This window comes from Pinus tabuliformis, chromosome 8 (genome assembly GCF_031772625.1).
Source record: "Pinus tabuliformis cultivar Carrire ecotype Pingquan chromosome 8, CPIR1, whole genome shotgun sequence".
NCBI lineage: Eukaryota > Viridiplantae > Streptophyta > Pinopsida > Pinales > Pinaceae > Pinus > Pinus tabuliformis.
In genome coordinates this window covers 1678834626-1678857485 of record NC_142294.1, presented here as the reverse complement: position 1 = coordinate 1678857485, position 22860 = coordinate 1678834626, and the positions used below count along the sequence as shown (strand labels likewise).

Here is a 22860-nt window from a genome sequence, read left to right as displayed (position 1 = left end):
TCCTTTGGACTAGCTTCATTTGCAATTGCATCATTTGGTGAAATTGTAATATAAGCTTACACTTTTATTTCACCAAAAAGCTTAAATTCAGAATTAAACTATATTATAGCTAGAGAACGTGATGGAATTTTCGCTATTGCAGATGGGCTGTAGTATGAATTCTTAAAAAGAATTAAACGGAAAAGAAAGAATAATTTAACCAGAGATCTTAATGGGGTTGATCATCACATTAACAAATTTTGTTCATAAATCTTTACAACCACCCATTTGCATCCATTAGACTTTGTTTCTTATAAATCTTCACATCTACCCATTTGTAAGTATAACTAGAGCCTCGTCTCTTGCACCATTCTTTTATATTAACATTTATCTTATTGATTAAAATGCACTTTTTCTTACATAAAACCCTTAGATTACAATAATTCATTTTATTTATTACTATAAATAATTTTTCAAACCCTTTAACTTATAAAGAGAATCCTGATGGTCATTTTGCCTTACCAACTCAGATTTCATGGATAAGAATGTGACATGTTTAGTTGCGAAAAGGTGGGGAAATTGTTTATACTAAGGTGTTAATAATTTTGCATAATATATAGCTTTAAAATTATAAAAATTATATTTTATTTTATTTTTCATTGAAGCTACCTTTTTTCTTTTCTATTGAGAGCTTGTTTATGGTTAGGTATTTAGTATATAAAAAGATCTTAAATAACATGGAAGACAAGGCGTTTCTTAAAATTGTTTCAAATTCTAGCCAAAATCATTTTTGGCTTAAGTAAATATGGCATAAGAATGGCTAAACCATTAAAGACAAAGGAAGATATCATTTTGCAGATCAAGATAACAGACCACAATGGTCTTAAGGTTGGATAGACCACATTGGTCTTAGTGGACGTTAAATCATCATTAAAAATATTATTACCTCAAATCTCAAAAATCAAAATTGTCTCTCTGTGGTGACTACTATAAAAGAAGAAAATAAACATTGGTAATACAAGAACAAATTTTCATGAACTCCATAAAATTTACCGTATGGAAAAAAAAATATAAAAATAAATAAATATATATATATATATATATATATATATATATATATATATATATATATATATATATATATATATATATATCTTCTAAAAGTACATCTATTTTTTCAAATTTTAAATAATGCTAGTATAGAATTACCGTATGCCAAAAAAATTCCCATATGTCAAAGATAATTACAACCAAATTACCTAAAACTCGTATTTGGAGAAAGTACACCAAACACTTAGCTACCTTCCACACATTAAAAAATAATCAATAACTTAACAAACATGTATTATCTTCACCAATAAACTAATAACAAATTAACTTCTTTATCATCCTTACCATAAAAACAACATTTCCACCTTCCACACATTAAAAAATAATCAATAACTTAACAAACATGCATTATCTTCACCAATAAACTAATAACAAATTAACTTCTTCATCATCCTTACCATAAAAACAACATTTCCATTGACTTCCTTTTCCATCATCAATTAAATATATATTTAATTTTAACTTTACTTAAAATTTCAAATACACTTTGAATGTAATTCAAAGAATGATCACTTACATCATGATTGTTATACCAATAGGCATGTTTGTTTTAGAATAAAGATTAATTATCAATAATTATTAGGTGGATGGTAGAGATTTAACATCTACATAATATTTTAGAATATTCTTGGTAATATACACAAACCAAAAGTTGAGATTCATCTTCAAAATAGTTATATTTTTTTTACCTATTTAATGGATTAATTAAATAAAGTGTGGACAAGTTTCATATGAAATGACTTACAATTGTTAGTATATGTTATTAATAAGCCATGATATTAGTTCATGGTATTGTAACAAACCCTATTTATAAATTAAAAATCTCCTTAGTAAAATATTATTACAAAATTAAGAATATTGTTAAGTGTTTTTTTTAAATGTGAATATATTTTATATGTTAATTCTTTTTATAATTATTAATAATAACAATAATAAGTTAAAATAAAATTATAACTAAATGTGTGTTTTGATGTTTATCAAAATTTACCAACTATAATTAAATAACTACCTTAATTATTAACCAAATAAAATACATTTAAAACTTTTATCATTTAAATTTATTTCTACTAACTTACATAATAACAATTCAACTTTCCACACAATTTTATATTCACTTACCAAAACTTATATCCCTATTACCAAAACTTATATCCTATCATCTTTATAGTCATCTTTCCTCAACATAGTCAATAACGAAATTAAGCTACCCTATTAAATAACTACCCTAATTAAATAAGATAACTCTTTATTAAATAACTATCCTAATTATTAACCAAATAAAATACATTTAAAAATTTTATCATTTAAATATATTTCTACTAACTTACAGGTTCACAATTCAACTTTCCACACAATTTTATATTCACTTGCCGAGACCCATATCCCTTATCATCTTTATAGTTATCTTTCCTCAACTTACCACAGACGCTATTGAGCTTTTAAAAGACATACTTTGAATTTAATGATAGTCGTCTTTCCTCAACCTATACATGACTTACAAATGATGAAATGGAGTTTTTAAAAGACGTACTTTGAATTTGATATCTTTAAATTATCTAAATGTTATTATTTTGAGAAATCTCTTATATTATAATATATTGTTAATTGTTTATCATATATATATATATATATATTTTGTTTTTAATATTATATGTATAATTTTATTTTATTGTATATAAGGAAATTGGTAATTAGATTCTATATTTACATGATATAGGTAGATTCCAATTGTGACAATAATACAATGCAGGTGGTATAGAGACTTATACAGAGATATTGAAGATGTCAAAGGTATTTGGCTTGTACAACTGCAGCCAAGCATAGACATCAGAAAAGGTTGCCAACTATATATTGGATGCAACTAAGAATGGAACTTTTATGGCTACATATCATATTACTGGGTTCATGCTATCAACATTATCAAGTGGATTTATACCTGCTGATTCAGTTGGGAGGGCTTTCACAAAATTGGTTTTGTATGTACCTTTCAGAATGTTTAGTTGTCTAGCTGCCATTTTCTTTGAAGTTGCTAGACGTGCCCTCACATAAAGGACAACTAAAGTTGTTTGACTTTCTGGTAAGGTAATGTAATGGCATAAGTGTTAGACCTGAAGCTTTGGATAAAAGTAGGAGTGATAAATTCTCATTGTATGACTTATTTAATTTCTATTGTTAGGATATACAAATTCTTATGACTTTTAGAGTTATCTATTGTCATCCTCTTGATCATATTTTTCTGGTAACTTGCTCATTTGAATGTTTGTCACACAATATGAAATAGGATTCATATTAATTACTTTAAAAGGGAGTTGATAGATAAGTTAACGAAAAAAGTATTTTTTTTAAGAAGCTAAATTTTTTTCAAATGTTTAGGTGGAACACTATTTCTGTATTCTTGTTGTTATTGTTGTCACATATGTTGTTCTGAAAGATGTTCTGATGTAACGAAAAATGGGTCACTTTGACACATTATATTCTTGTAAATTATTGATGTGATATAAAGTGCTCATATTTTAATATATTAGCAACTGTACCAAATGTTGCAAAGGAAATGTCATAAGTCGATAGCATATGAAAAAAGAGCATAGATGAAGAGTGATGTGATATGTTATAGACTCTTATAAATAAATGTAATATAAGGCATTGTAATACACTTATTCATTTATCAGAATTACTTTATTTGAGATTGTTAATAATGTACTTGTTACACATTTAAGTAAAAGGAAGGGTGTTGTGTTAGCTTATTATTACTGTAGTTGTTTTGTTCTTGATCACCTCTCTATCATTCACACTTTTACTCTCAAATTATTAGTAGGCTTACTTTATGCATAGATAAATGCAACCACAGTCTATATATGAGAATAGTAACGTGAGCTAGAAGGGGGGCCATGGAGCTGCAGAGCCTGTTTGAAAAGGGTTAGGGCTTTTTGCAGTCGAGCGACACGACTGCACCCTACCCAACCTACCTACCCCAACTATCATTGTCAGCTTACCTCCGACTACCTCAACAGCAACAGTGCACGTATCCCATCAAAGCCTTCCATAATAGCACAGTTACCCCATCCTCCTCCCCGATTACTGCATTACTCGCCAATTTCCGAACACTCACAACATGGCGATGGTTACGATGGTCCTCGAGGCAGCTAGTGGAGAACATGTCAGAACAAGTATGGAGCTTAACCTAGTAGACTATATGGAGGACCCGTTGGAGAATGTAAATATCTGGCAAACTCCTCGCTCTATCGCGGATGACCTCCTACCCTTTTTTTGCGATCTATCGGCTACCATTGCAGGTCTACCCTCGATCTCGGGACCTTCCTACTCCACCGTGACTTTCTCTGAGCCTCCTCTAATCTGACTTATTCCTCCCTCGTCGCCTCAGTCACCCTCGGCTGCAAATTTTGCATTAACCTACTTCTACCCAAACCCTGAGGCTGCAAACTCACAAACCCCCCTCTCATCCCACCCAGTTGGATCTACAAGCAACCCCTCGGGGCACCTCAACTCAGCTTAGGGTAACCTACAAGTTGTTGTACTTGAGGTGCCTCCATCTGGTAGCTATGTGGCGGTACCCGCGCTTTCGAAACCAATTCCAGTGGTCGACCATCTTTGCCTTGATAACCCTGCTACAAGCCCGAACCAACCAAAGGATCGATCGGATACCCCTGAAGAACTGACTCGGCTGGACAAAAAGAGGAAGCGTTTCAAAGCTCGAGGCAAAGACATTATTCTCAAACTCAAGGAGGATATACAGTAGGGCAACACCATGGACACGGCGGATCGAGTGTTGGTTGGAAGGATTCGTGGCCAAAGTTACACAGTGTCAAGGCTCAAGCTGTGGACCTCTGAGGTATGGGGTTAGCACCTGGCGGATCTCCATTTTGTTCAAACCTTTGTTAGGGGTTGGTTTTCTCTGCGCTTTACCATAGCCGAGCACAAAAATTGGGTCTTGTTTTCTTTCTAGCATTTTGAGCATGCTTCAGTTCTTCTCCGGTGTTGGAACCCTCTTTTTGATCTGGAAAAAGAACAGATAGGAGTTGGGCCTATTTGGGTTCGACTACCTGGACTACCCCTTCAATTCTAGTCAGAGGATATATTCTAGCACATCAGCAACACTCTGGGAACCTACCTAGAGCATGGTAGATCATATCTCGCTACCAGCATCATGACATATGCCAGGATACTTGTTCATATGGATACTCGGGGCGACCTTCAGGAGCATATCACCTTATAGTGGAAAACCTTCTCCCGTCAGCAAATTCTAGATTACGAAGGAGTCCCTTTCCGCTGCAGACATTACCACAAGGTGGGACACTTGTTCAAAGACTATCTTCTAAATGAAGGCAAAGGAGGGATCTAAGGGGAAGGAAACTCCACAAAAAAGCTCACAATCACAAGGTAGCCCTACAGTGGCGGAAGAGGCTGCAAATTTGGCACATTCAGATGTAGTACTCGCACCTACTAAGGAGATCAAAAACAACCAAGGTAAGGCACCTATGAGCGCACCCTCTCCTCCTCTAACCAGAGCAAGGGCGGCTACTGAGGCTGCATTCTCTACGGGTATGTCGAATACAACCTCTTCCTCTGCTTACTCTATTGTTTCTCCACACTGCATTGATACAAGTTCTGTTCAATCCCTTACTCACACCTTCAACCCTCCCATAATTGTGGATTTCCCTATCAAGCCCTCCTCACCCATCATATCCTGCACTCCATCATCCTTTCCTGAAGAACCTCTTCCCAACCCCCTCATCCATGCTCCTGCCCCTCATCCCAGCCCTCCATCCTTCAGATACCCCACCCGCTCTCAACTTCGATCACAGACCCCTGACACCCTGGGTATTGGCCTGATTACCTCTTCCCCTCCTCTAAAGCTGACTGGAGGCAGACCCTGCTCTCTATCCAAAGCTAAGCTACAAGCTCGGGAAGAGATTGCTATGGGCAAAAAACATTCCATCAATTGGGTACTTAGAGCAGTGAATACCCATGAGCACCCTCCTCCATGAAATTTCTCTCCTTCAACTGTAGAGGGTTGGCTAGCCTTGACAAAAAACTAGCCATGAGCAGATTTCTCTTATTTGAACCCTTTGATATCCTTTTTCTTCAAGAAACCCTAGGTCAGGGTTGTGTTATTACCCACCTTCTTGAATCATGGCTACCTGGTTGGAATTTTTACACCCTTGATGCAACAGGGCATTCTGGGGGCCTCGCCCTAGGTGTAAACAACTGTTCCATCAGAATCTGTAATACTTGGGGGAGCTTAGACCACCTAGGAGCAGACATATACTCCTCTGAACTCAGTTCTGAGCTTAGGGTTATCAACATATATGGCCCCTATCACAATAGGGAAGATTTTTGGAGCAGACTGTTAGAATCACACATCCTTCAAAAGGACAAGCTCATTTTTTTGGGGGGGGCTAAATTTCTCCAATTGCTTTGTGGAATCATGGGGGAACAATGCACAAAGAGATATCCTCTCAGATTTTTTTGAGACCATTTTGTAGGATCATAATCTCATTGATATCCTCTCCTAAAAAATCCTACCTACTTGGAGGAATACCAGATCGAGGGTGATCAGTTTCTCCAGAAGACTAGATAGATTCCTCATCAAGGAACATTTGCTAAACTTGGCGCAGGGAATTAAATAGTGGGTGGGATTAGGGGGATTATCAGACCATAGGTCGATCTATTTGAAATCAGAGAGGGTATGAACAAACCAAAAGGTCCCTTAAAATTCAATGCTACATGGCTGAGAGATGCAGATTATATCTGTCTAGTAGCTGATTTTTGGAAGGCTCATCCCCCTATGGCAGAAAGGACTATCTCGGAAGGATTTTAAAAAAAGTTTAGAGAACTAAAAAATCTATCCAAAAAATGGGCACATAAGAAGAGAACACAAGAAGACCATATACTCAAATTGATTGAAAAAGCCATAGAGGATTATGAGAATGAATGTGGGGGGATCTTCTCTTCCTATAACACAAAGAACAAATAACCTCTCTTCTGGCTAAGAGAAGCCAAATTCTTAACGATATGGAGGAGAGTTGGAGATTGAGAAGCAGAGCCATCTAGCTCAAGGAAGGAGATGATAACACCAGGTTCTATCATAAATTTTTGAATGGGTGCAAAGCTATAAATACTATTTCGCAGCTAGTAGATGAACAAGGAGAACCAGTGAACACCTTCCCTCGATTAGCAGCTATGGCCACAACCCACTTCAGGAACATCTATAAGGCTCCCCCAAATGCCACCCTGGCAAAAATCATGAGGACTGCTCAATTGCTTCCAAGGTTTGTTGACCAAGAGGAAGCCTTGGAATTGGCAAAGGAGGTCTCCTTGGGAGAACTAGAATCCACCCTTAAATGGTTTAAGCGAGACAAAAGCCCAAGCTTGGATGGCTGGAATGTGGAATTCTATCTGGCTTTCTTTAATACTCTGGGTCAGGATCTCCTACAAGTTATAGAAGAATGCAGATCCTCTGGAAGAATGTATGAGGCCTACAACACAACCTTTATCACCCTCATACCCAAATCAGACAACCCCACCTCCTTCAATGACTTCCGGCCCATTTCCTTGTGTAACTATATCTACAAGATCATAGCCAATCGCCTCCGGCCGATCTTATCAAACCACATCTCAGCTGAACAATTTTCCTTCCTTCAGAATAGACAAATCCATGAAGCGGTCGGAACTACTCAAGAAATTCTACATTCTATTTAGACCCAGAATCTCAAAGGTATGGTCCTAAAAGTTGACCTCTTAAAAGCCTTTGACAGAGTAAATTGGCTATACATTAGAATGATATTAACACACTTGGGATTTCCATATGAATTCATAAAATGGATTATGTGTTGTATTACTAATGTAACATTCAGTGTTCTTATAAATGGTGCAACCTCTCCTTTCTTCCACTCCAAAAGAGGTCTCAGGCAAGGATGTCCGCTGTCCCTGCTACTTTTCTTACTCATCATGGAAGGACTCAGCTGTATATTAAAGGAAGAACACTGACGAGGTAGGCTAAGGGGGGATCCGCATCACAGAAGGATGCACATTGACACACTTTCTCTTTGTTGACGATGTGTTGCTCTCCTAAATGGGAGTATTGGTGATGTGACTGCTCTACTAAACTCTTTCATTATCTTTCTAGCAGCTACTGGCTTTTTGGTTAATGATACAAAGTCCACTATAACGGCTATAGGATGCTCATCATACGAGATTTAGTATGCCCTACGAAGATTCCCATATACCCTCTAGCACCTGGATGAGGGAATCAAATACTTGGGCTATAGATTAAAGCCCCTTGGATATAAGAACGTTGATTGGATCTGGATTATAACCAAAATGGAAAAAGGGATAAACATTTGGTTCCACAAATACTTATCAAGAGCAGGAAGGTTGATCCTCATAAAAGTAGTTCAAGAGCAGGAAGGTTGATCCTCATAAAAGGAGTTATGGAAGCAACCCCAGTATACTGGATGTCTTTAGATTGGATACCAAGGGGAATACTGACCAGAATAAAAAACCTATGCTGCAGATTCTTGTGGAAGGGAAAACAGCCGGGAAGGATATTTGCTTGGACCAATTGGGAATCCCTAGCACTCCCAAAGAAATGGGGAGGATGGGGAATCAAAATCCTTGGCACTTTCTCCACAACCCTAGTGGAAAAACTAGGGTGGCAGCTAGTCACATCACATAGCCTATGGACTAAGGTGGCTATCTCTAAATACATAGCTCCTTTAAACCTCATGGATTGGCTTCGACAACCACAGTGGATACAAGCCGGAAGATCAAACATATGGAAAGTAGTCCTGCAAGCAATGCCCCTTATCAGGGAAGGTCTCACTTGGAGAATAAAGTCAGGAGATGCCGTCAGAATAGGGATTGATCCCTGGATTGGATGTGGGAATGCTCACGAACTCCACAGGAGCTTAGAAATCACCTCACTACCATAGGGATATCACATCTTAGTCATATAGTGGACAATGAATGCTTTACTTTTTCGCAACAAGCCTGGAAATTTGGGAGGGCATTGCAGATCCCTCAACCATGGAAAAAACACTGGAAATAATACACAGAGGCCCTCATGGAATCTCATATTAGGATACAGGAAGGGGAGGATGAGTTAATCTTGGCACTTGTGAAGCATGGGAAATATACACCAAAAGTGGGTTATATAACTCTTATGAACCCAATGAAACCTCCACTGTGTGAAACTTGGTAGAAAAGCTTATGGAAACTAAAAGCACCTCCCAGAATGAGGCTCCTCATGTGGACCATACTGAGATATAAAATTTGAACAGGAGAAAATCTCATCAAAAGATCCTTTCATGGACCCTTTTGGTGCAGCCTTTGCAAATTCAACAATGAATGAGTGGATCATCTCTTCCTTACATGCCCATCCATAAAAGAGCGATGGACTGCTATACACTTACATATACCCTCGCTCCCACATTGGAAGGGCGCTACTGTTTGGAAAGCCTGGGAGGGATGGTGGTCTACGGTACCCTCAACAAAAGATAAGAACCTCCCCTTACTTACTTGTTGAGCCATATGAATTGCCCGAAATAGATTTATTTTTCAGAACTCCCTCCCCCACTGGTCAGCCATCACTACACAAGTATTAGCTGACTATCAACTGATCCCAGATGAGGAACCAAATCCCAACCCCAGGCATATCATACCTGAGAGCATTAACCAATCTCACACCTAGGAATATTTTGACGGCTGAGCTCAAGACATAGGATGTGGGGGGGGCACTGTCCTACATCTTACATCTACTCATTATTTCAAAATTCAAATGGGACTGTGCAGAGGGACGAACAATTTTGTTGAGCTTTCAACAACAAAATGCACCATAAATTTTGCACTAGAAAAACAATGCAGTAACTTACAAATTTTTGGAGATTCAAAAACAATATGCAATTGGATAAACAAAAATTCAAATTGTTATGCTTTTTCTCTGAGACACATCATGGAAGAAATCCATAGACTCATAAACTTATTTGACACATTTAATTGTCGACATATATACAGGGAGCAGAACACAGTTGTCGATCTACTATCCAAGGAAGCAGTGCACAGGCCTATAGGAACACGAAGCATACTGGAGCAAAAGGATGGAACCTTCCATCAGTACTATCATCAACCTTTTATAGACTTATCAAAATAGCTAGCTCTAAAGAAGCTTGAACATATTTTTTGTTTATTTGTCTTTATATAATCTTATATATATGCATCATCAAGCAGACTTATACATGATAGTTATTTTTTTATACTCTCTGTGTAGAGTAAGTACATATTTTATATTGAAAATCCAAGTAACAGAGTAGTGTCTCCCTGCATGGAGTACACCTCAATTTTTGATTTTTCAAACAAGATAGGCTTTCTATCCCAAAGTACAGTATATGCCATGGGCATCTGCAAAATGTAATTTTCCTCATTAACGAAAATTACGACCTTTTTCCAGGGAACAAAAAATGAGAACAGTAGAGCTATCCATTATATTTCACTATAGATCTCTACTTTTTCTTACAAGAAAGTAGTTAACATATTACTCCTTTCTGTTCCAAGGTATATGTAAAAATGCATTGACAAAGCTTCATCATATGCAAAGGAAATGGATGTTCTCATTTTCACTTTCTATGGCATCAAAATTTCTAGTTAACAAAGGGGCTAGGTAGATGTTAATTGTCTAATTGTGTTAAGTTTATATCAACATACTTGGAAAAAATGGGTGTTCTCATTTTAACTGTTCATGACATCAAAATTTATAACTAAGAAAGAGGTAAGGTTGATGGTAAGAACATAAATGTGTTGATGGTAACATCCTAATTGGATTGGATTTTGCATGGTAAAACTTGTGTCTATTGACATTTTCCTTATGTTTGATACAATTTATGTGGTTTTGGGGATTCCCTAGTCCTCCCTATCCCATTCCTTTTTGAGTTGAGGCATTGGGATCAATGGAATAAATGCCTTGATGAGGCTACTTGTTAATCCATTACCAACAAAACCTTGAGCCTGATTATGGCATTCATCAAAACATCATCTAGCATACCTAATGCCAAATTCACCAAATATCAAATACAAAGGTGCTGAGCCAGTTGAACCAAATGCATGGGGAGTAAATTATTGTGATAAATTTATGACCCTTAATAGATTTGTATGCAATGATTCCTCGACTTAACAGATTACCTAAGGTACACGATCTAAAAACCTTCCAGTTGGGAGCTTGATACTCTAGCCAATGTGATGCAACTATAGTTTTCGTTTCTTCACTTAAGGAGGAAAGATTGGTATCATGACATCTGATCTAAACCATTTCTAACTCATATAAAAGTTCCTTTTTGTCTACCTCCATTGATTTGGTCCCTACCATTGGACATGAGTATGGGAGTGTGTTAAGGAAACTTTGTATATCCATTAGATTAAACTAAATATGTTGGTCTTCCAATGAGCCATTCAAAAAGTCAACCAAATCATCCTCCATAAAAAATGGAATGTGGATAACAATGCTAAACCCTTTGATAGAAGCACTTAATTGAAAACTTATTGCTTATGGTAAACCTAAACACCATGATCCTACATTAGAACTTTGATTTCACATTCTCACTTTGTAAATTACTTATCATTCCACTTAATTGGTCTACCTGCATAGCTCCCTAAAATGGTAAAGAAACTGAATTCATTACTTCTTATCCATACCCCAATGAAGCTAAACTAATCTAGTCCCACCCCTTAGTTTAAATATGGCTAAATTACAATAAAAATGTTGAATTCAAATTAGTGTTAAGGTTTAGAATTCCATCAATTTAATTTTTATTGATTGGTAAAGTCTTGCTCTATGCCATTAAAGAGCAAGGCCTTGATTTCAATGCCTATGCAAACATAACTTTTAAGAACAATAGTTGTAAAGGAGGCATCGTAGCGCATAAAATTGAGAAGAATCGTGACATATTTGATTTATGAATATAAAAATTAGTGAACAAAATTCCATTCAAAGCTAGAAGATAAATATAAATCGCTTACATTATGCTTAATTTACAGATTCTATACCCTTTCCAACATAAATTGCCTTGCAATCTTCAAAGATGCTCTTTCAAGTTCTAATAGCAAATATTTGATCAAAAAGATGCATTCTTTTCAATATTGAACTGTCTCACTTGATCAAAAGCTTATAATCTTTTACCACTTTCTCTTAAGGTGATTGGATTTGGCTTTGCTTGTCCTTGCTTAAATTATTTTTCGCATTTGGACTCATTTGTGACATAGGAGGTTTATTCAAAGATTTTGTCCAAAATGACAAATTCAAAATTTACCATTAGATGAACTAGTTTAAAGCAGATCTACGAAATAGATATATCAATAAAGCCAATCACTCACATGGAAACTTTACATTGTTTGATAAAAGAGAAATGAATATTTTGTTGAGCATTGATTAAGTAATTCTTCTAGCTAACATAACAACTTTAATTCATTATGTAGAGTTACCATGGTGAACTCTTATGGTAGTAGCCACGAGCTTTCCTTTATTAAACATGATATTATGTGAGACATGGCTATGTATTTGATGAGGAAAGAGAATATAAATAAACGAAAAAGGATTTTTATGCCTTAGAAAAGTAGATTTTATTCCCAAAAAGTGGAAAAAGGCTACGAAGTGTACACTTGATGCTAAAATTATTTCCTTCCACATAGTTTTGGTGCATATTTCTTTCTCCTCTCCTAGTCGTTTTCGATCATTTTTCAATATTGAACAGTCTCACTTGTTCAAAAGCTTGCAGTCTTTTACATTCTCCATGCACATAATTTAATTTTGAATGTGTTGATTTCGGCATTATTGTATGTCAAGGTCCAATGGAGGAGAAGGATTGGTGTCATACATAGATTTCATAATTATCGTTAATTTACCCGAACATAATTTTTGATACATGAAAAAAAAAAAAAAAAACAAAACAAAACTGTACATGTGAATTTTTGTACATGCTTTGCTTCAAGCAAATAAATTTCAATTTCTGCTTCACATTGTTCAATCCACATTCTTTGGAAAAGTTATGAGCTTGCACCATGATGCGTGGGTATCCATCTTATAAGCTAAGGCAAGGGAGTCAACCCCATGAAGTTGCTTTGCAATTTTATTATATGTAGGTTCTAATGCTTGGAAATGGCCACACCAAGGTGGGTATATCTACCAGGAACAAAAAATTGTCAAACAAAGATAAATATATTGACTTGAGAAAAGCCATATGAAAGTCCCTTCTGATTTTTAAGGATGTCAAACCTGGATTACCAATATGAATAACACAACCAACTTCAATTGCAATACAATAAAATGCTAGAAGTTTGAGTGACAAATAATCAAAAGCCTCCTAAATTCAATAATCAATTACAATAAAATAAAGAGATAAATTTTTTGAATAATACTCATGAAAAATCAATGAATGGTTTCAGACTCTGCTAATGGTTTGATTGGTTGTTAATCAATTATAGGATAGATTTACTATTGTGGAAAAAATCTCATAGGTAGCCATATGATGATTCAATAGGGATTAACTTTCCACACCATGTCTCTTTATTTTCCACATGCACTTCACAATTGCGGCTGAAAAGGTTTTACTTGACATGTTTCTCTATGAAACTCCTACACAAGTTCAAATAATAGGAAGGAATATATAATTACAACATGCCTACTAGTTAGCAAAGAGTCTTGACTCTGTAGTATATCATGATATTGATGCCTAGGTCCAATCCTTCCACAACAGAGCAGTAGTAGTGCAATATTAGGAATGGATGAATCATGAGAAAGGTTACTCTTACATAAAGGAAACTATGGCTCTACCATACCCCCTAAATGTTTTCACAATAAGTTGGGCTCATTTTTGTTTCTTAAAAAACTTGATGTAATTTGATAATACATGGTTGATTTGATCCTAGTAGACTATTATTGTATAGTATTGATAATGGGTGGAGTGTCCACGTAAAATATTTGTGAGAACAATTTGATCAGCAAAAGAGTATTTAATCTACAAAAAAAAGGCTATTAACTATTCTTATTTATTTTAATCTACAAAACCTAGACTACAAATATGAATAACACATTCAAACCAATGAAAAATACAAAAAAATTGGGAATAATTAACACATAATAGCATATAAACAATGGTATCATTGTTTCAATGACATCTATCAAAATTGTACACATTCTAGCTTTCACATTCCAACTTCCAATTAAGAAACAATCAAGGTAAAACACAATTAGTTCCAAGCAATCTGATGGAAATGTCATTCTACTTGTGGGTGGTAGACATGTAGTTCTCTTGCAACATTTTTGGTGGTACAACAGTGCCAAACAATACCTTTGGGATGGTCTCTAGATCACAATGGATGGAACTTCATTATATTTTTGTGTGATATGGGGAGGCATCTGGGTTGGTGCTCAATGGTAGTAAGTCGTTGCTTCTCTTTTCAAATAGTGATAGGAAGGAGATAGATTTCATTGTAGGTATTTTTGGTGTTGGTTCCAAACCACTATTCGATGGATTCACATACCTAGGCTTCATATCAAATCCAAACAATTACAGTTCGATATATTGGATTTGGCTTCTAGAAAAATTTCAATATAGATTGAATTATTGGACTCATAGGTGGCTTTTCTTAGGAGGGAGATATACACTCATACAACATGTTCTACAACAAATCTCTATATATTGGGCCCATATTTTTCCACTTTCGTCATCAATTATTCTGAGAATCTAGTTTATACTCTCTCGCTTCCTATGGTCGGGCACTGGAGAGTCACTAAAATATAATTTGATAAATTGGGAAACGATCATTCCTCCAAAGGAATGTGGACGTTGGGGCATCTTGGATACGAGAGTCTTTGGGTGGGCTCTACTAATTAAATCTCTATGGAGGGCTCTATACAATGAAGGTACATGGAGGGATATCATTTTGGTGAAGTGCCTAAAAGGGAAGAGCATATTTGATTAGTACAAAGCAGGTAATATTGGCATCAAATCTGGATCTTACATTTGGTTGAGTTTTCACAAAGTGAAATGTTGGTTTTTGCAAAGGCTTAGATGGTCATTTTGCAAGGAAAATCACATTTTAATCGGGATTAACCAAGTTTTTGGTGTCAATTCAACTTTACATCTACAACAGGATACGATAGATGTTCTTCATGTCAAGGGTTACATTTTCTTGGAACATGTCATTCGGCATTGGAGCAAGCAATATCCAATCTGGAAAGAGGCACCAAAAATCATCTTAAAAGGTCATTGAGCAGTCGATTGGAATTAATTTGTATAAGATCTTAGACATGCGGGTCTTTGCAGAGCCGAGAGGGGGGACTTTCTCACATGGGATAGGAGACTTTACCTAGGAGCTATGGTGGTAACGAACATATACATGTATATTATGTGCACTAATTTTTTTTAAACTAACCCATGTTGGTTTAAGAAAGTGTGGAAGTGGAGGGTTCTCATGAAGATAATCCTCTTCACATGGTTGGCTTGGCATAATAAAATACTGAATTGGGAAAACCTTTGCAGGAGGGGATCCGAAGGTCCTATATGGTGTCCGCTATGTCGAGAGTCAATTGAAATAGAACTACATCTTTTCCTACAATGTACGAAAACCTCACAGGTATGGCTATGGGTTCTACAACTTTATCACCTTCCTTATAGACAGTTTCTCTCAGTTGAAAAATTCCTTTGTTGGTGGGTCTCGATGGGGGGTCAGCATAAGTTAATTCCTTTATTGTTATTAAGGGAGATCTTGCGAACAAGGAACTTTTACATTTTTGAGGGTATTCCTATTAATGTACACATAATCTGCTACAACATTGGGACATGGATGGACACACAAGTGGACTGCACTCCGACCATCAAAGATTTACATGTTCGGATTATTCCTCCCATATATATGGTTTCCTGTAAGTTTTTTCGATGGAGCTGCATAGGGTGTATTTTGTGGTTGTGGGGCATGGCTCATAATTTGCAATATGACACATTAAAAAATAATTTGGCATGGTGGTAGCAATACAAATACTAGAGCCGAGATATTGGCAGTATGGGGATTGCTCTGGTTCTCCAAGAAGAGGTTTCTAGACTGCATTCATATATATGGAGATTCAAAGTCTATCATTGATGGTGTTCTGGGGAACTCTAATTTCGCTCCACCAAACCTTTGTTTTCGGTTGGATTGTATTAGATCTCTTCAACTATCAATCCAAAATATAACTTTCCAACACATATTTTGAAAATCAAACATGGTTATCAATTCCATATCAAAAGCTGGTCTTGGTGTTGTTGTTGGCATCTTGAGTTTCAAATATATTGAGGATAACATAACTAAGGATGAGGATGTGATTCCTCTCCCATAGGCTCTGTTTTTAGTCTTACAATGATGAATATAGATAAGTCTATTTTGGTATATTCAATATGACATAATGTTTTGTAAATCATAAATATTCTAGGTAGTAGGGATGCATGGTTTACCTGAGACAACTTGTGTGGACTAAGATGGACATCTCCCTCATGTAATGGTCTATTTTGAACAACAAACAACATGTCCAATGCTTTTATTGTAGTTAGTTTCATGATAGGTGACATCGCTCATTGGAGCATAATTTCCATCAAACGGATAAAATTATACTCTTTGGTTGGTGCATGTTGTAGAAAATTCCAGGGATACAACTTGTTTTTTTAGTACATGATGTCGTGAAACCTGTGCAATTAAAACTTGATGTCGTGAAGCATGTCAAATTAATGCTTGTTTTATTTAAGCGATGATACCATCAAACCTGAATTTTATAATCGAATTACAACTTCCTTCATTTATGATGATGTCATCAAACTCTGATGCTAAAAAATAATGTCCTTCAAGCTTCATTTGCTTCATTTATGATGATGTCGTGAAACTTGGATGCTAAAACATAACGCCCTTCGAGATCCATTGCATCAAGCTTTGGTTTTGAAGGACCAATTTAGGGCACCTGTCTCAGTCTCCTACCAACTAAAGGATTCCATCGCTGCTATTATGATAGCAGCTAGATTAGTTTGCTATTGGAAGATTCCACCCCATTTGGTATTTATGGGGATTTTGATTTTAGTTAAACACCAATTGGATGACATCTTTACATCGAAGGATTAAATAAAACCTTGGCAGAGTGGATGCCCTCAACCAAACAAAATGGGGGCAGTTTGAGGCACGATAATCAAGATGAAATTCGAATTGGATTTCAAAAAAAATTGAAATAGAAAATTTGTTGACATACATCTAAGAGACACTCAAAATACCATAAGTTTTAAAATTTGAGTTTGAGTGTCACAAATTTTTTATTTTATTTTATTTTGCAATTCAATGTATTCCCTTTTGAAATATTAAACCATTCCAATACTACATATTTCAACACATACAAAATTAGTTTTGTAGAGGAAAGAATTTGTGGACATTGCCTGTTTTTGCAGAGGAAAGAATTTATGGACATTGCATTTTGGTGTTGGTGTTGGAATGCATAGTTTAATATTATTTCTGGGAAAACTAGTGTCTTTTCAATTGACTAGCCCTCTAGGTTTGGCAGCTACCCTAGAAACAACGGTTCAAAGTAATTCAACGATTTCTTCTATGCACAATAGATAAGAGAAAGATGAGAGGACCAACCTAGAACTTCCGCTTGACCCTTTGCTTGATCTTTCTCCCCCTTGACAGAGCTTGCAACTCCTCTCCATACTTATCTTGCTTGAAGAGTACCTGTAGAAACACAGTAGCAAAGAACCATCAAAGCATCTTGATCTATTGTATCATAAGCATTACAAAATCAGATGTATAATGAACATACAATGGCATTCACAAATAATAACATTCACAAGTGCACAATTATATGGAAGAAAACTTGAAGAACTTTATTAAATAGAAGGGAGAATTACAACCCAGTTGTTTGATCCAGCATCATCCTCCCAACATCAATCCCTCTTCACCTCATGAAATAGCAAGATCACACCAACAATACAATGCTCTTATCGCAAATACAAACTATCAGCACTTCCTTGTAATTCAGAATATTCCAACCTCTAGATCTCTCAGATGAGGGATCCATTTATAGATGTGTGCAAGGGTGTGAGTCATCTCTAGGTTTTTGATTAGTGTCATTCCACTTGTTGCATTTGGTTCCACTTGGAGATTTCTTGGATCTCTTACTCATCCTTGGGTGAATTCAGAGAGGCAAGCGTCATAGGAGAAGTTTCTAGAAGATTCCATGAGCATCCACTTATCAAATTGTCTCGGACATTTGTCCATCCTCGCTCATCGCACCCTACAGAAGGCCTCATCAGTATGCATTGCACCTGGCTAGTGTAGAAGTCAATATGCATCGTACCCTGATAGTGGAGCAGTCAGTATGGTCCAGTTTAGGCCAATTCTGGATGGTTTTTTAGGTGGAACTTTTGGGGAATGATGTAATCAGTTGACCATGATCTTTTAGGGTATGAAACAACTCTTTTAGGGGTTAAAGAGCCCTAGTTTATCGACATATAAGATTGGGGCTGAAGTGCCCAAATATGTCTATAACAAATATGATAAATAAAAGTAAAGAAAAATAGTTATCTTTTGTGATGTTCATTAAATTTCTAAAAGAGACTGAACATTATTCATAAATCTCAATATAATTTAGCTGAGATTTATCTTATTTCTGGATTTACCAAGATTCAAAAGGGATCAAATCTTTATTCATTCTAAAAATACCTTTTGATTTTCTGAACGCTTGGTATATCTTGAATTAAGATAAATAATATAATATTATTCTAGAAATTAATATATTTATATTTTTATATGAGAAAAAATTAATAGTTAGAAGGATAAATAAAATTCAAAATATAAATTGACAAATATTTAAAAATTTCAACTGTTAAAACAAACTTTCATTATTTTTTTATATTTTATTTTTATGCTAAACTTAATTAATGTTATAAATTTTACATATTTATTAATTTGTTAATAAGATGAATGCTTTCTAACCGTGAGGCTCATTCTACAGCCCATTAGTTCGTCTGTCCATGCCACCTTAAAATAAACTTAAAATTTAAAAATTATGTTATAAATAAAAAATAATGTAAAATATAATTAAAAAAATAATGTGTTATAACGTAATTAGAAGTAAAAGGAATGTGTAAATCATATGTTTAAATCTTATACTTTAAAAAAATATTTCAACAAGAGATTTAAATAAATTATTTGAAGATCTATGTTAACTATCTTGATATCAACTTCATATATATCTATATATAGAAAACAAATTAAGTTTTTATGGTTAAAATTTTTACTTGGTCCTATATTAAAAAATACAATTTAAGCAATGAAAAATGACATTGAATTCTACACTCTAAAAAGTAAGCATTAAATTGATAAGAGAGGAAAACTCATTTACAAGAACGATGATGCTTGAGCCATTCAAGGTTGTAGCAAATACTAATATGGAAAAGGCCATGCTGAGAGTGGAATCTATTAGCAAAAGTAGATAAATGGGGCATGCCTCCATTGCATAATGCGCAAAGTTGAGGGTTGGGAGAAATAGTTAAGGGTGAAGTGAATGGAGATAGAACAATAGGTTGATTTGAGCTTTAAAACTTGCATTTCACTTGAAACCACTCCTTTTTTCTGAAACACTCCTTTTTTCTCTATTGGTCCATACCTTGCGATGAACTGGACGATTGTACACTTAAAAGCTATTGATCAATGGAATTCCAGGAATTTTTTGTCAATTTTGGGTAGTGGGTCACCTGCAAGAAAAAGTAGTACTAAGCAACTTTAATCTCTTTCCTAACTTAAAATTGAAAAAATAATTTAATCACCAAACTTTGATTGAAAAACTTATCACAAAAAATAGGAAAACATACCACATAAAGAAATCTCTTTGAGAGAAGCCCTACCCTATTCTGGAGAAAGGAGAGGGGAATAAGCCTCTGCTTTAACCCCCCATTCTTGCTTGGCCGTAGGTTCCTTCAAGGTGTAATTTGTAAGTTATCCTTCCCATTTTTTCCAGTAATCTCAAAACCATGCTATAAGCTATAGAACGTGTTTGTGCACAATCCATCATTGTTGTTCACTTTTGGCCAGTCCGAGAAACAATTTAACCTATTATAGGTTTTTTTTTAAACTATTAATCATCGTTCACTTTTGGCCACTTCGGAAACAAAGGAAGAAATATTGGGCTACTATTTTCATATATGCATAAACCCTAATTATTCTTGTGTTTTCTTTTAATTACAAGAATATTAAAAATACAGAGTCTAAAGTCTAGCCCATGATCAGGAATAGAGAAGGAGAGTCAAATTCCATATGCCTCAATAGTGTCATTGTCCTCTTTCTTATGCACAATACAAAAACTACAAATCCTTAAGCTCTGTTTCCCAGCCTCTGAAAAACCATGGCGCAGTAACCCAGCGAGGAAGAGGAGCTTCGAACCTGCTCCCTTAGCCCATCAAATCTAGGGCAAATCCCGTACAAATCCTGGCAATGCACAAAAAAAGGTATTGGTGAGTACACTACACTGGATATGTGGTTAAAAAACTTTCAATATAAATACCTAGATAGCATGGATCATGAAAGATGAAGCAGAAGTCAATATCACAACAAGAAACCGTCATCATTTGGTTTGGGGGAGGCGAAGAGAGCAAGCATAGAGTCAGAGGCGATTTTCTTAGCAAGAAGAAGAATAAATTTTGGTTAGTGGTCTCCACAACTGAACAAGGAGAGGGCAACCAAAGAGGAGCCAATGGTAGCCGACCTCACTTTGTAGCATCGCCACACTAGTTGGATGGAAACGACGACCCATGTCCTCCACCCAGAATAGTAATACCTCGAGATGGAAACTTTGTCTAAATGTACCTGGTGGCCAACTGTCAACATTGATATCACATCTGCCTTACTAAAAGCCCATTGAACCAATCATACAACATTATTATTCTTTAACAAAGCCCACTAACCCAACCATACAACATTATTATTCTTTAACAAAGCCCACTAACCCAACCATACAACATTATTATTCTCTAACAATTTTGTAATAAATGTTCTATCTAATTCTCAACAGAACTAGGACCAGCTCATCTCGAACCTAAATACGTAGGTGCTTGCATTTGTTTCAAGAAATATTGGCATTGCCAAAACCCTGATCCTCTCCTCATGATGGAATTGGCTACAACTATACTCATCATTACTGGTTTTCTTTTTACGATTTTTGTTGGGGGTAACATTGCTCTAGAAGCCTTCACCATGTCTGAAAACTGTGCATGGGAAGCATGTTCTAATAACAAGATGATCCAATGGTATTGGCCTTGCTATTTCCAAAGAGGCTCTCTCTCAAGGAGCTTTCGTTACTCTGATAGCTAGAAGCTCTGCCAAATTGGAGAAGGCCATAGACAAGTTCGTCGATAATAAAACTATCAGTGCTAATAGAATATTCACAAAGGTACATGGATATGTTTTTCTCATTGTCCTTTCGTCGATAATAAAACTATCAGTGCTAATAGAATATTCACAAAGGTACATGGATATGTTTTCTCATTGTCTTTTATTATTATTATTGAAGCACCTTAGCTGAATATTTTTAGAATTTGTAATCCAGTCAAGTTTTAGCTTTTTGCAGACAACCGATGTGAGTGACTATGAAACTCTTTCGGATGTAATACAACAATATTTTCAATGGAGACATAATGATGTTTTGTTTGCAATGCTAGGTGGGCAAGAATTGGATTTATAGATGAAATTCCCATCAAATATTTTCATGAGACGATTAACACAAAGTTATCAGGGATGGTAAACACTCTACATGTTGCTCTTCACTTGATGAAGCATTGCACATACCAAGGCCATGCCCGACCTCCCATGTCTGTTGTTCTCGTCAGTTCTTTGGCTGGTCTAGTATGATACGTGAAATTGGTTTTTGGGTTGCAAATGGTTTTTATTTTTTGTGATCAGAGTTTCAGGTTAAATTTTGTTTATTGCTATTTTTGTTAAATCTATTTATATATTAAAAATATATTTTTATAAAAAAATTCACAATCTTGAAATTATATTGTCACATTCCAATAAAAATCTATTTCAATGGATTCACTCTTTTATGTGTTTTGCAATATGCGTAGTATGGGGCTTCTATTTATTCTGCAACTAAATATGGCGTGAAAGGGCTTGTTGAGGCCCTTAGACTTGAATTAATGCCTTAAATGGGAGGACACACAATTGCAGCAGCGTCTGGATTTTTGGGGCGTTCCACTTCACTGCCTTATCTGCCATCATATTGGTCACCTTATGGCGCACTTTCCATGAAGGAGGGGAGTACGTCGCATGGCTCACAAGCAACATATATGTGGTATAAAAGGGAAAGCTAGTAGTCCACCTGATATCTAGATGACTGGACGTGGCAGGACACATCATTCGGATATGGCTATGAGTCGTACATGTAATCCTCATTTCAACCCTACTTCTCCTGTTGTTGATTCATATCCATTGATCTATGTTGAGTCCGTACCTATTTTGGTTCAATCCTCCTCATGGACATCCGAGGATTCTGGCACCTTAGATGCTGGGGAGACTTCCCTGCCTATGTCGGACACGATCCCTCTTCTAACATGCCCCAAATCGACCCCTACTCTTTCTATGCCAACTCATATGTCACCTCTTGACATCCCTTCCACATCTCATTTTTCATATATCTCTTCTCCTATTACACAACGCCATCACTCTCCGAGTTCCGCCATCCATAGATCGACCTAT

The 22860-nt window shown here is 35.7% G+C and overlaps 1 pseudogene; it reads left to right on the top strand.

Moving 5' to 3' along the window:
- Positions 1-21289: 21289 nt before the first annotated feature.
- LOC149242662 (3-dehydrosphinganine reductase TSC10B-like) lies at positions 21290-22014 on the top strand (annotated as a pseudogene).
- Positions 22015-22860: the final 846 nt, after the last annotated feature.